General features: G+C 31.5%; 1 pseudogene; it reads left to right on the top strand.

Annotated features, from left to right (window-relative positions):
* The first annotated feature begins 4,748 nt into the window (after nucleotides 1-4,748).
* On the top strand, nucleotides 4,749-6,512 carry LOC114398519 (annotated as a pseudogene).
* The last annotated feature ends 7,772 nt before the right edge of the window (nucleotides 6,513-14,284 follow it).

The following is a 14,284-nucleotide window of genomic DNA, read 5'->3' as shown; positions in this document are numbered from 1 at the left end:
TTCTCGAAAGGTGAAATATTCTAATGGAATCTTTACAATCAACAAGGATTCGACAATATATACAAAATGCAAATAAAGAATTAAGTTTAACTTTAGTCGAAAAAGGTATTCCGGAAAAAAAATGTTAATTGGCAAGTTCATTCTTTAACTAAAGAGGGTATTCAGGAGAGATTTGTTAATTTAAAATTGATAAGTCTAACCTTAAATGAAGAGGATATTAGGGAAATAATTATTAATTGTTGATATGATAAGTTTAACCTTAATCGATGAGAATATTCAAGAGAAAACTGTTAACTAATATAGTGAGTTCAACCTTAGTCAAGAATGATATTTGGGAAAGAATTGCTAATTGATCTAGTGAGTTCAACGTTAGTTGAAAAATATATTCGAGAAGGAACTCTTAAACTAAAATTTTGATAACTTCATAGCACATAAGTATGATGAGGAATTTCAAAATTTCAAGAAATTTGAAATACTAGAGATTTAAATTATAGTTATTTAAAATTCCTTCATTTTGTAAAAGATTTGTTTGGATAAATCAATCCAAATTTCTAAAATTTTAAATTCTTAGAGATTAGATGGGACAATTTAATTCCTCGCTATGCAAAATTTTATTTTAAGTCTACATTTAAAATATGAAATTTCAATATTAAAATTTACTAAAAATATTGGCTATTTTTAAAAATATTTAATAATTAAAAACTAATCTTAAATATTTAACCATTCAAAAATGATTTTAATGTTAGAGAATATTTAATAATAGTTTTAAATATTTAATAATTATAAATATTAATATTTTTATTAAAAATATAATATTATTTACTATTTATTCCTTTCAACAACGATAAAATCACTCTAGTAATAAAAATTACAATCAACAAAAATAATTGATAACATAAAAGTATAATATTATTATTGAGACGTAACCTATCCACAATCACAACACAAACAAAAAATCATTATCAAGGTAAATATCATCCAATCATAATTCAAATTTTACACCAACCTTTTCAAAAATGACATTTCAAACGATATAAAAAAAAAGATAAATAATATAATTTTGAACTTACAATATATTTATCATAAGTTCAACAATAAGCATTACTTCCCCTAAAAAACAATAAGCAAAATATTATTTTAAATAGTTACTCACATAGATAAACAAAGACAAGAGTATTCACACAAGTGTCTCATCCATGAATCCTATATTAGCATTTATATAGTATATATACATTAGCAAGCTCTTTTCGGCAAGTAGGACTAAAGTCAAACAAGCAAAATATTATTTTAAATAGTTACCATGTAATGCTTATTGTTCTTTTTAGGGGAAGTGATGCTTAGTGTTGAACTTATGATAAATTTATTATTCAATAAGTTGAGATTTGAGACTTGCTATACATGTTGATAAGTCAAGGCCATATCTTTTATTCAATAATAAGGTTTTGTTTTGTTAGTGTATAAATTAGTAATTAATCGGATTTGTTGTGCATTTTGCATAGAAGATGCTGATTGGGATTGTAGGATCTTCAAGGATTTATTACTTGAGTGGTGAAGATTGTAAAAAGCACATGTTAAATAGGAAAACAATGACTTATGAACAAGTTTAAAATTACATTATTTGGCTTTCTTTTATACATCGTTTGAAATGTCATGTTTGAAAAGGTCATTTGTGCTTGGATTATGATTGGATGATATTTACCTTGACAATGATTTCTTGTTTATGTTGTGATTGTGGATAGCGTTATGTCCCAATAATAATATTGTGTTTTATTACTAGAGTGACTTTATCATTGTTGAATGGTATAATTAGTAAAGGATATTATATTTTAAACAAAAATATTAATATTTACAATTATTAAATATTTAAAACTATTATTAAATATTCTCTAAGATTAAAATTATTTTTGAATGATTAAATATTTAAGATTAGTTTTTAATTATTAAATATTTTAAAAAATAACCAATATTTTTAGTAAATTTTAATATTGAAATTTCATTTTTTAAATGTGGACTTAAAAATAAAGTTTTGCATATGGAAGAATTGAATTGTCCCATCCAATCTAAGAATTTGAAATTTTAAAAATTTGAATTGATTCATCCAAACAAATCATTTATAAATGAAGAAAGTTTAAATAAGTATAATTCAAATCTCTAGCACTTCAAATTTCTTGGAATTTTGAAATTTCTCATCCAAACACAATGTTATACTTAAGTGTTGTGAACGTATCAAATTTTAGTTTAACGGTTCACTACTAAAAAAATTATTTTTTATGACGCACATTCTAAGACGGTTCCAAAGAACCGTCTTAGATTTTACCATGTGTCGAATCATTAGCTTTTCTTTCTAAATTTTTTTACATTTGATAATTCAATTGTGTTTGTTTGGTTGTCATGTTGTTTGATGGATGACTTCTTTGTTAAATTATGACTTTTAGAATATTTTAATTGTTATTCGCATTGGTGTTTAGATGTGTGTAAACTTGATCATGAATTTGTCTAAATATCTGATAATCATGTTTTATGTCTTCCAAGTTAAGATATCATATAAAAAATATTGATTGCATTTTAAACAGTCACTAATAATTTCTAGTGGCTTATACCTGAAGAAAAATGTTTCGGATAAGCAAGATGCATGCTAGAGGTTCTAATTTCGGGAATAGCTACAAACAAACACCAGGAAGTTCTTCATCATTTGTCCCAAACCATCCTCTGCAGAGAGATTTTGATTTAAGACATCAAAATTATATAAGAAATCAAGCAAGGTAAGATCCTAGACTTAGTTGATACCTTAACTTGATAAAAATTGAAATGTAAGTGATTTAAGTTTTCACATTAACCTGAACTTGTATAACTTTTATCCCTATATGATACAAAGATGCTGACATTATTAGTGGTGGCATCTGCTTCATCATAAGATTGTCATTGATTTGAGACTAACTAAATTTTACTTTAGTTCTACAATTTTGCGTTCCCGACATCTTAATGAGCAAGGACATGCTTCTGTTTTGGAAAAATTTATGAAAAACCGACTACTATTTGTTGAGGCTGCTACAAAGGTTTGTTTTTGGAACTGTGTCCTAGCATGTGAGATTTTCATTTGCTAACAAGATAATGAGAGGATCAAATGTAAATTGTGCCTAAATCTTAATTAAGCATCCTGGTGTTTATTGATGATTTTTATTTATGCATATTTGGCCGGAGGAGTATATCAATCGACAGACAATTATGCAGCGAATGGATACACAACTCAAGAAGTTGCATGCCCCAAAATGCAGCCAAGTAAATAGCTCTATTGCTTGCACATCCCGGATGCTGCCTTTTTCTTGGTTATTGCAAGCTAGGTCTAATGGAAGAGTACCAGAACCTGCTTTTCAGAATGTGGCTGGTCCTATCACCATTGCAACTGATTATTGTGCAATGGCTGTAGACAGTAAAAATGGCTTCCCAAATGGAGGGTTGTCTTATTCTTCTATTGTTCCCCAACCAGTTTTTTCACCCGATAACCATCCATCAATCGCTACATGCACTGATTTGGATGTGCTTCCTAACTCTTTTGTTTCTGGTTGGAGAAGCAATCCGAAAGCTAGCTCCAAGTCAGTTAGTTCCTATTTTCCTCAGCGACAGGCATACGATTGCATGTTTATATGAGTCATGTGGTTTCTTAAGTTTCAATCCATACACGTGCACTTATTATTTTTGTTTCTACAACCATGTTTTTATTGTTTTTTCCTTTTTTCTTTTGCTAGTACTATTGTTATTATATATAATGTATTATTATCATTTGTTTGACTGCTTTGGCAGGGAAGACGTTTCTGGTGAAGTATGGAGATTGTTCTAGGACTACAATGGGAAAATTCGTCCAATCTGAATCTCCAAATTTGATGACCCCTAAGATGCCTTGAGGTAATTTTCAAAAGTTTCCGATCTTCCTACTGTCCTAAGAAGCCTTGGAGATATTAGGCAACATCAACACTGGAAGCGATTTTCAGTAGAATTTTAAACCTTTTATGTAACCATATGGGCTTCTTGGTGAAACTTATATGGCCTAACCTAATGCATTCTCCAATCAAGGTGAACGTTGCGGTCAAATGTTGGGGCAGAAAACATTGAAACAACCATAGCTTTTCAGAAGAAGTCTCAATGGGGATCAACACTTCACTTCAGGGAGCTCAACATATCTTTTTGGTTTAGATGGATATGATAATTTGAATTCATGTAGTAGTTCCAAAGTTTCAGTTGAACAGAGGATCATGCTTGAATATCTTTATTTAAAGAATTTTAACAATATTTCACGGGGTAATGTTATGAAATATCCGTATTCAACAGTTTGTTTTAAAAGGACATGTAATTGTGGATGGTATATCAAGCTATTATTGCTTTTTGATGACTGTAAAGATGATGGTTGTCATACATGTTAATCCTGGAAATTGCATGGCATTGATATTCTTGGGGGTCATTTGGAATTTCCTGATATTATGGATTCCGTTGAAAGAAAAAATGGTGCTCATTCTGGGAATACTGAAGTCGTGCTACCACCTGCAAAAAGAACAAAAATGGATCCCGCTTTTGGTGTCCTTTTAATTAATAATGCAAATTTGGATCAGTTGACTCAAAAAATGGTTCACCCTCGTTCTTCTGAAGCCCTTTCAGAATTGTTGCAACAGCCAGAATCTTTTTTTTTTTTTTTTTTTTATGAAAGTATGGAGTGCAAAGGTGATCATATATCTCATCTTTCTTTACATTCCAAGATGCGTCCTATCTGCAAAGAATCAATGCCTAGAGATGTAAAAGGCATACATGGCAGAACCGGGTTCAACCAAGATAAAATAAATTCTTTCATTGAGCCAAAAGCTTATCAAGAGATGGAAAGGATGTCACCAAATCCAACAATTAATACTGCAGATATGGAGGACATGCAGGGTACAACCGGGTTCAACCAGGATTGGATAAATGCTACAGAGAAGGTCATTGAACCAAATGCTGATCAAGAGATGAAATGGATGTCCTTAAATGCAACAGTTACTGAAGATATGGAGGACATACAAGCCAGAATCGGGTTCAACCAGGATGGGATAAATGTTGCCATTGAGCCAAAAGCTGATCCAGAGAAGGAAAGGATGTTCCCAAATCCAACAACTAATACGGCAGATATGGAGTACATACAAGGCAAAATCGGGTTGAACCAAAATAAGATAATTGTAGTAAAATATAGTGTTAGTCTCTCAAATCTGTACACAAAGACAATTATAGTAACATAATTTTTCTAAAATTTTGTTAGGGAATGGGAATTTCTGTTGGGAAAATTTCTCTCTATAAAACTTTAGGAGGTGTTCGCTCTTCATCTATTAGAACTATAAAATGTTGTTTTCTCTATTCCTTTTCCCTTCCCTTCCCTCCCTTATAGTTTATCAAATAATAAATTGCAATGTGAATCTTCTCTGATTTTAGTGCTTGCCAATAACCATTGATGTTGGCACAAATAATGAGATGTTGTTGAATGATGAGTTTTACATTGGAGTTAAACAAAAGCGGGCAACTGGCCAGGTCTGATCATACTTGGCCCTCACAAACATACTAATTAATGCACATTTTTTAAAAATAATTTGAGTGTGATGTTTCCATTCCCTTAACATGATAATTGTTTGTTGTGGTTCAGGAATATGCAGAGTTTCTAAAGGAGTACATGCACGCAGTTAAGCAGAACTATGGGGAAAAAGTTTTCATACAGGTAATATATCAGATTCAACACTTGTAGTGGCTTTGGTGTGCTTGAAATTGTTTTCCTAATTTTCGTTATTCCTTTTCAGTTTGAGGATTTCACCAATCATAATGCATTTGATCTGTTGGAAAAATACAACTCATCTCATCTTTTTTTTTCAATGATGATATACATGTAGCATGCTTTAAAGCTTTTTGACTTGTGCATAATTCCTTATTTTTATTTCAGGTTACTGATTATGCCCTTCTTTGGTTTAATGTAGGGTACATCATTTGTGGTATTCGTAGGATTTCTTGCATCCCTAAAATTAGTTGGGGGGGACCTTAGTTGACCATACATTTTTATTCCTGGGTGCTGGAGAGGTACGAGTATGAGGGAGACTGGTTTGCATTTCCCATTAACTCTACATGTGCTATTACCTTAATTTTATTATGCTTTAGTACCCTTTCTATAGGCGTATATTCATTTTTCCTTTTAGTAATACAATTCATGAATATACATATGAAATGAAATTATATATATATATATATATATATATATATATATATATATTTTTGGGGGGGGGGGGATTTTCTTAATTTATATATTTTGGTTGTTGAAGGTTGGAACTAGTATAGGTGAGCTAATAGCTCTTGAGATTTCAAAGCAGATATAACTTGTTATTTGTATGCTTCTTTATTTGATAACATTCATTTTATGAAGTATCTAATTACTATTTCATTGACCAAACTAAAGCTTAGTGGAAGAAACCCATAAGAAGATTTGGCTCGTGGACGCAAAGGTAAAAATGTAGGAGATTCCTAGAAAATAAGAAAGAGAATATAAAAAAAACAAAATATAAAAAATTTGCAAAAACGACATCGATTTTGTTAAAAACCAATGTTGTAAGTACCATATAACATCGATTTTTCCAGAACCGATGTCGTCTTTTGCTTATTTTCTACTATATCACATCGGTTTTGGGGAGAATCGATGTTGCGTAATGGCTTTCAAGATAAGTGTATATAACCGATGTTAAAAATGATCTACTTTTAGCAATGGTAATTTCAACATCGCTTCAAAACATATGTTGAATGTGCAAAATAACTGATGCTAAATGTCAATTTTCTAATAGTGATATTTCTAATTGGGAATTATAGAGAAAATATTAGTTTGGTAAAAAGAAATTTAGACCTTTTCTAATTTTTCTCTGAACATACAATATAACCTTAGACATATCCAAGCAATATAACCTTAGACATATCCAAGCACATGTTTTAGAAGACCATGAATATGTTAAAATATGTTTTTTGTTTTCATAAATAAAAAAATATTTTAAGTTTGTTATTTTTTGGTCCAAACATATCTAAACCTATGTGTATGCTGAGTAAATAATATATGTTTTTCAAACTTTCTTATATTGATTATAATTGATGTAGAAAATGTTATTGGATGTGTACCATCTAATATGCTAAATTCATGTACTTACATTTTTATTCTAGTTGATGACTTTTTTATATAAAATGTGAACTAAACAAACTGACCCAATCCTGGTTAATAGAAAGAGCTAGAACTGTTCTAATGATATGAATGTTTAGGGGTTCTCTAATGTGTTGATGGTGTGTACATGTAACATGTGGTGCTTTTTCATGGGAATCCAACATGCTTGGAAGATTTTCAGGGTCAGAGCATTCAGAATATATATGTTAATTAAACTCTATCAAATTCTACTCAACGTATAATTATTTTTTTTTCAAAGTGGTATATCTTATACTACCATTATTGTATGATTTGATCATTAGAATTTGTGCTATAAAACATCGAGTTGCTTTTTTTAAATATGATGAAAAAACTCTAATGTTCCTATATATGTTTGAAGGGATAATATATAAAAAGAGGGAAAACGTAAAAAAGATTATCTCTGTAGTCTTTATTTTGATATTTGAAACAACAAGAAGCTCCCAGGTTAGACGCAAACTGGTAGTTGCACATGCTTTTCCAAATCCATTTTTTTGGCATGAAATCATAAAAGTGAGGACAACTGCCATTAATTATATTTGAATATCTAGAACTAATTATTTCTAAGAAATATTTTTATATTATACGTTATTTATTTTTTAACAAACAAAGTTGTGAATTTTCCCTTAAAATTATCATTATTATAAAATACATTAGAATATTGAGAAAAATATTTTTTTTTGTAAAACATTGTAAATAACTCTATGATAGCTGTCATAGTATAAGGTTATATTCGACAAAATTAGCTGAAAAATTAGTTAAAAGTTGAAAGCTAATAACGGAAAGATATAAAATTAGCTTATTAAATGATAAGTGTTTGATAAAAATAACTGTTGAAGTAGTTAAAAAATATAAGAGAAAACTAATAAAATCATGATTTATTTTAAAAAATATAACAAGGGCGAAAATGAATAAATATATTAAGAAAAAAATAAAAAATATATAAAAAACTAAAAGTTAGAAACTGGCGTTTTATAAAATTCTACTTAAGTAGTCTTTCAAGAAATGTTGAAAGCTACTAAAAACATGTTTATTGAATAGCAAAACCAATCTTTCACTTAATAAAAAAACTAAAAACTAACTTAAATGTGTTATGGAACATAACCAAAATTACAACTTTCTTTTGCTGATAAAAAAAATACAACTTTCACATATAGGGTCTTAGAATCAAATTTGGCACAAGACTTGATTTTACCTTAAATGATGCCAACCAAATTTTCCACTTTTTCCACACAATTTTTAAGTTGTAAACGGGATTTTATGTTGATGGGAAAACATAGTATACACTACAAAATAAATCATAACTATGTACGCGGAAAAAAAATCATGATTATGTACATATGGTATTATTGATATTTTTTTCATTCTTTTCCTTTCTATTTAAGATCGTGAAAAGAAAAATATGGTTTGGGGTGGGTGACGGGGAGGAAGGGTTAAAATAGAGTAAAGTATATAATAAATCATAAGTAACTTACAAATCGTGAATTTCTATAATAGTTCATGGCTAGTTCCTTTGGAAAAAAAATCATAGCTAGTTTCTTATCTCTTGGATATTATATCAGCATTTATGAGCAATCAAAATGTCCGAGTAAAAAAAAAACACCAATATTAAGATTTGTTTGGTGACCTAGACATATGGTGAAAATGAAGATTTCATGTCAATAAGGGCATCATGCAAATATGGTGCAAAAATCCAAACTCTACCCTTTCTAGTTTCTATTCTTGTCTTAATTTTAACTTGAGGAAGAAGTGGGAGGATACAAGATAAAGGCAATATAAAGAGGAAAAAGACAAATGTAAAAGAGATTTAATGGAGCAGAAGAGAAAAATGTTAGAAAAACTAAGTTATATTCTAAATGATGAAGTTTCACTAATATATATTCCTTTAATTATTTTTTTTTGCAATTAAAGTTGAGTTTAATCCACATGTCATAGATTTGACATCAGCCATGAGAGACAAACGCAAGCTTGGAAAACTTGCAAAGAAAGCAAAAGAGAAAAGAAGAATAAGCTTGATCTGTTGTTGAAGTGTAAAAATTAGTTGGTTACATGCTATAATGGTAGCTATATATACACAAGTTAGTTGGAATAACTAGCTAACTAACTAGAGTTCTAACCATTAACCATGATCAAGCTAAGCTAAGCATCTAATTATGCTAAGACCGCCCCCCCTCCCCCAAAGCTAGGAAGATATTCCTAGCTTGGAGTATAAGAACTGAAAAGCACCAGGCATGAGTGCTTTGGTGTATATATTTGCAAGTTGATTGACAAAATTTATTTAAAGCAATTTGACAAGCCCTACAAGGATCTTCTCTCGAACGATATGACAATCAATTTTGATATGCTTAGTCCTTTCATGAAACATAGGATTTGCAGCAATATGTAAAATTGACTTGTTATCACAGTACAAAACAACAAGTTGATGGAAAACAACTTTGAATTCTTCTAATGGAAAGGTTAGCCAATGAAGCTTGAAAGTGGCACTGGCTAGAGCTTTGTATTCAACTTCTGAAGAGCTTCTAGAAACAGTAGCTTGCTTCTTATATTTCCATGAAATTAAAGAAGAACCAAGATAAATAGTGAATCCTGTAATAGATCTTCTAGTGTCAATGCAGCTATCCCAGTCTGAATCACTAAAGCCTTTCAATTGGATAGAACCATCTGCTGAAAAGAAAATGCCTGCACTTGGAGACCCTTTGATGTATCTAAGAATTTGGGAAGCAGCTTGTTGATGAGCCGAAGTTGGATGAGCCACAAACTGACTTAAATGTTGAACAACAAATATGATATCAGGCCTTGTGTTTGTTAAGTAGATTAATTTTCCTATCAATCTCATGTAAGAAGAGGCATCTTCAGTTGAGATAGGAGAACCAGAATGTTGATGCAATTTGGTAGTGTAATCAGAGGGAGTGGATATTGGTTTAAAACCAAACATGCCAATATCAGTAAGAATATATAATGCATACTTTCTTTGGCAAAGATTGATACCAGTAGAAGTACGAGCCACTTCAAAGCCTTGAAAGAACCTTAGATCACCCAAATCCTTAATTTTGAAAGCATTATTCAATAGGTGTGTAATATTCTGAATCTCAGTAAAATTGTTTCCAGATAAGACTATATCATCCACATAAACCAGCAAAGTAGTGATATAATTGTTTTGATGTTTTAGAAATAAAGAATAGTCAAAAGCACATTGTTTGTAACCATGAGATATCAGAAAAGAGGATAATCTGGCATACCATTGCCTACTAGCCTGTTTCAACTCATACAAAGACCTTTGAAGTTTGCACACTAAACCTGGCTTTTTTGGATTCATACCTTGAGGAATCACCATGTAAACTTCTTCATTTAAATCTCTATGTAAGAAAGCATTATTTACATCAAGCTGCCTTAAGTGTCATTTGTTAATAGTAGCTAGAGCAAGTAAAAGTCTGACAGTAGTCAATTTAGCCACTGGAGAAAAAGTATCTAGATAGTCCTGACCCTCCACTTGAGTGTATCCCTTGGCAACTAATATTGCTTTGTATCTTTCTATTGAACCATATTATTTATGTCTGATTTTATAGACCCACTTACAACCAATGGCAGTCTTATGTGGAGGAAGATCAGTAAATGTCCATGTATGATTAGCTTCTAATGCCCGAATCTCAACATTCATGGCTTGAATCCAATTAGGATCTTTGGATGCCTCTGTGTATGACTTAGGTTCAACTTGTTGAGTGACAAATACAATTACACTACGATAAGATGGAGATAATCTGCTATAAGAAAGTATAGAGTTTAAGGGATAAAGACTACCTATAGAGTGACTGGCAACAATTAATGGTAAATAGCTAACATGAAAATCTTTATATTTGCATGGTCTTTTAATTTGTCTTTCTGATCTTCTAAGAGTTTGTTGTATTTTTGTGGGTATGAAGGCTGTAGGAGAAGAATCAGATGGGACAAATGGTAATATGGAAGAAGTGGAGGCGGGAAATTCAATGTCATCGTGAAAAGAAGAAATTGGTTTAGGCAAAACAGTAATGGGATCATGAGAATCCTGAACATTGAAAGGAAAACAATCTTCATAAAAGATAACATTCATGGATACATTGATGGCCCTTGTTTTAAGATCAAAAGTGACATAACCTTTTGTATATGACTTGAAGCCTAGAAAAATAGAAGTTGTAGCCCTAGGATCAAGCTTCTTCCTATTTGCAGAAAGTGTGCTAGGGAAACAAAGACAACCAAAGACTCTTAGAATGGTAATGTCATAGGGATGTCCATAGAGTTTCTCATAAGGAGCTTTGTTGTCAAGGAAGGGAGTAGGCATAGTAGTAGAATGAATAAGAGCATAGGACCAAAAGACAAGAGGCAAGTCTGAAAGAGTAGAGATCTAGTGACATTAAGTAAATGTTGATGTTTCTGTTCGACAATCCCATTCTGTTGGGGAGTTACAACACAAGAATTTTGATGTATGATACCAGATTCATCATAAAATTGTTTCATGATGAACTTTGAACCATTATATGAGAGAATCATTTTTACTTTTGTATCAAATTTCCTTTCAACAAATGCAACAAAAGACTTTTAAATGAGATTGAGTTTCTACTTTAGATTTCATAAGAAATATCCAGACAAATCTTGAGTGATCATGCACTATGGTAAGAAAATATTTATGACCATTTAAAGAAGTAATATGATATGGACCCCAAATATTAACATGTATAAGAGAAAAGGGGGAAAAGGAATGTGAATCACTACTAGGAAAATAATTTTTTTTTTGTTTTGCATGATGGCAAGTTGGACATACAAATTTTTTGTCAACTGAAAGTAAAGGATGTGATTACTTCAACAATTGCAATCTTTCAAATGAGGGGTGTCTTAATTGAAAGTGCCAAAGATCAATGGGTACTTTATTACACGAGTAAGTAGAACTATTAGAAGAAACAAAAGTTGTGATAGAAATAAAATCAGATTTCTTCATGTTGAGCTTATAAAGACCATCCACCAAATCAATTGTACCAATCCTCTGTAGGGTCTATACATTCTGAATAAAGCAAGTGTCAGCCACAAAGGTTAGCTTACATGGCAAGGAAGACAATAACTTTGATATAGAAAATAGATTAAACTGAAAACTTGGTATGTATAATACATCCTCAAGGTATAAGGAATAAGAAAATCTAATAGTGGTTGCATATGTTGCAGTAACTGTATGACCAATGAGAAGTTTAACAATAATGGGACTTATTGTCTACATGAAGAATACAAGTGAGAAGAGGATGTAACATGGTCTGTGGCACCTGAGTCCAATATCCATTCACTCTCACCTATCTTGCTTATACTACAACTTATTGATGACACATTACCTGTAAGTACATAACCAGAATCGGTCATTGTGCCAATGCATTATTGCTGCTAATTTGCCTTGTTGTATTGCATATGAGAAAACCTTAGTTATGCTAGGTAGTGGATCCATCATCAAGACATTAGATATGACAGTACTAAATTGATCATTCAATCCTCTAAGAAATTGCATCACATGATCCTGTTTCTTCCTCTCTAAAACATTACTAAGTGCATCACATGAACATTTTGGATTACAAATACATATAGGATCAGGTCTATAGCTCTCTAACTCATCCCAAATTACACGCAATCTTGTAAAATACTTAGTTATAGACTTGTCACCTTGTTTAATTGATGCCATGTCTTGCTGAAATTTTGAAATTTTCAAAAGATCTCATTGTGAATATCGTGATTTTAAGTCTTTACAAATATCTTGTGCATCATCCATCTATAGTATGCTTTGTCTAATTGAAAGAGAGACTGAATGAACCAACCATGAAACCACCATATTATTGCACCCCATCCAAGCTGTATGAAATGCATGATCTGATGCAGGTCTTCAAATAGAACCATCGACAAACTCAGATTTGTTCTTCGCGCTTAATGCAGTAAGCATAGATTGACTCCATGAATTATAATTGGACAAATCTAGAACCGGAGAAACCAAAGCTATCACTGAATTTTCTCCTGGATGAAGGTAATAAGGACTATGTACATTGAGTGATTGATCTTGTTGTTGTTCACTCATGATGTAAGAATGAAGGATATGATAATCGAGAGGAAGAATGTGAGTAGCGAAGCAAAGTCCTTCAAAAGAATAGCTATGATACCATCATAGATTTGATATCAGCCATGAGAGAGAAATGCAAGCTTAGAAAACTTGTAGAGAAAGCAAAAGAGAAGAAGAATAAGCTTGATTTGTTATTGAAATGTAAAAATTAGTTGGTTACATGCTGTTATGGCAGCTATATATACACAAGTTAGTTGGAATAACTAAATTTTAACTAACTAACTAACAATTAACTAACTAACTAGAGTTCTAACCATTAATCATGATCAAGCTAAACTAAGTGTAACACCCTAAAATATTTATTGTTATAAATTGATGTTTAATTGTATTTATCTTGTTATTTGACTATATGGTTGACTTGAATGATTTGAGGTATGACTTGAGTTAGTCGTGTATGAATTTCTTGATGTGGATGTTGAGTTTTGTTGAACTAAGTTGAAATTATGAGATTTCAGAATTTTCCCAAATCTATCTCAGTAAAATTGCGATCCCAGATTCGTTAACCGTTGGATCGTCTTCAAATTTTGTCTGGAGCTTCATAAGACATGTTTCCACAGTCTGATAGTTGGGATTTGGAAAATAACAACTTCTTATGTCTCGCTAAGTGAGAAGGGTGCGCTAAGCGCAATTCCAACCAAAAGATGGAATTGCACTGAGCGAGCAGGGGCACGCTAAGCGAGCCATAATGCAGTGGAAGTTGCGCAAAGTGTGAATTCTCACGCTAAGTGCAAAAAGTGGACTCCATCTTAGTGAGATGAGCTTGCTAAGCGAGATCTGTAGGTTATAAATACGTTCTCAGCATGAAAAAATATGAGTTTTCACTCTCATATTCTCCAAAACGCCACCCAAACCCTAAAACCTCATTTTCCACCACCCAAGATCACCGGTGACCGTCGTGAGCCATCGTTGCTTGCCGTTGAACCCCCACACCAAGAGGAACACTTTAA

This window comes from Glycine soja, chromosome 19 (genome assembly GCF_004193775.1).
Source record: "Glycine soja cultivar W05 chromosome 19, ASM419377v2, whole genome shotgun sequence".
Classification (NCBI taxonomy): domain Eukaryota; kingdom Viridiplantae; phylum Streptophyta; class Magnoliopsida; order Fabales; family Fabaceae; genus Glycine; species Glycine soja.
The sequence above is the reverse complement of the archived record's forward strand: the minus strand, read 5'-3'. Positions and strand labels throughout refer to the sequence as shown.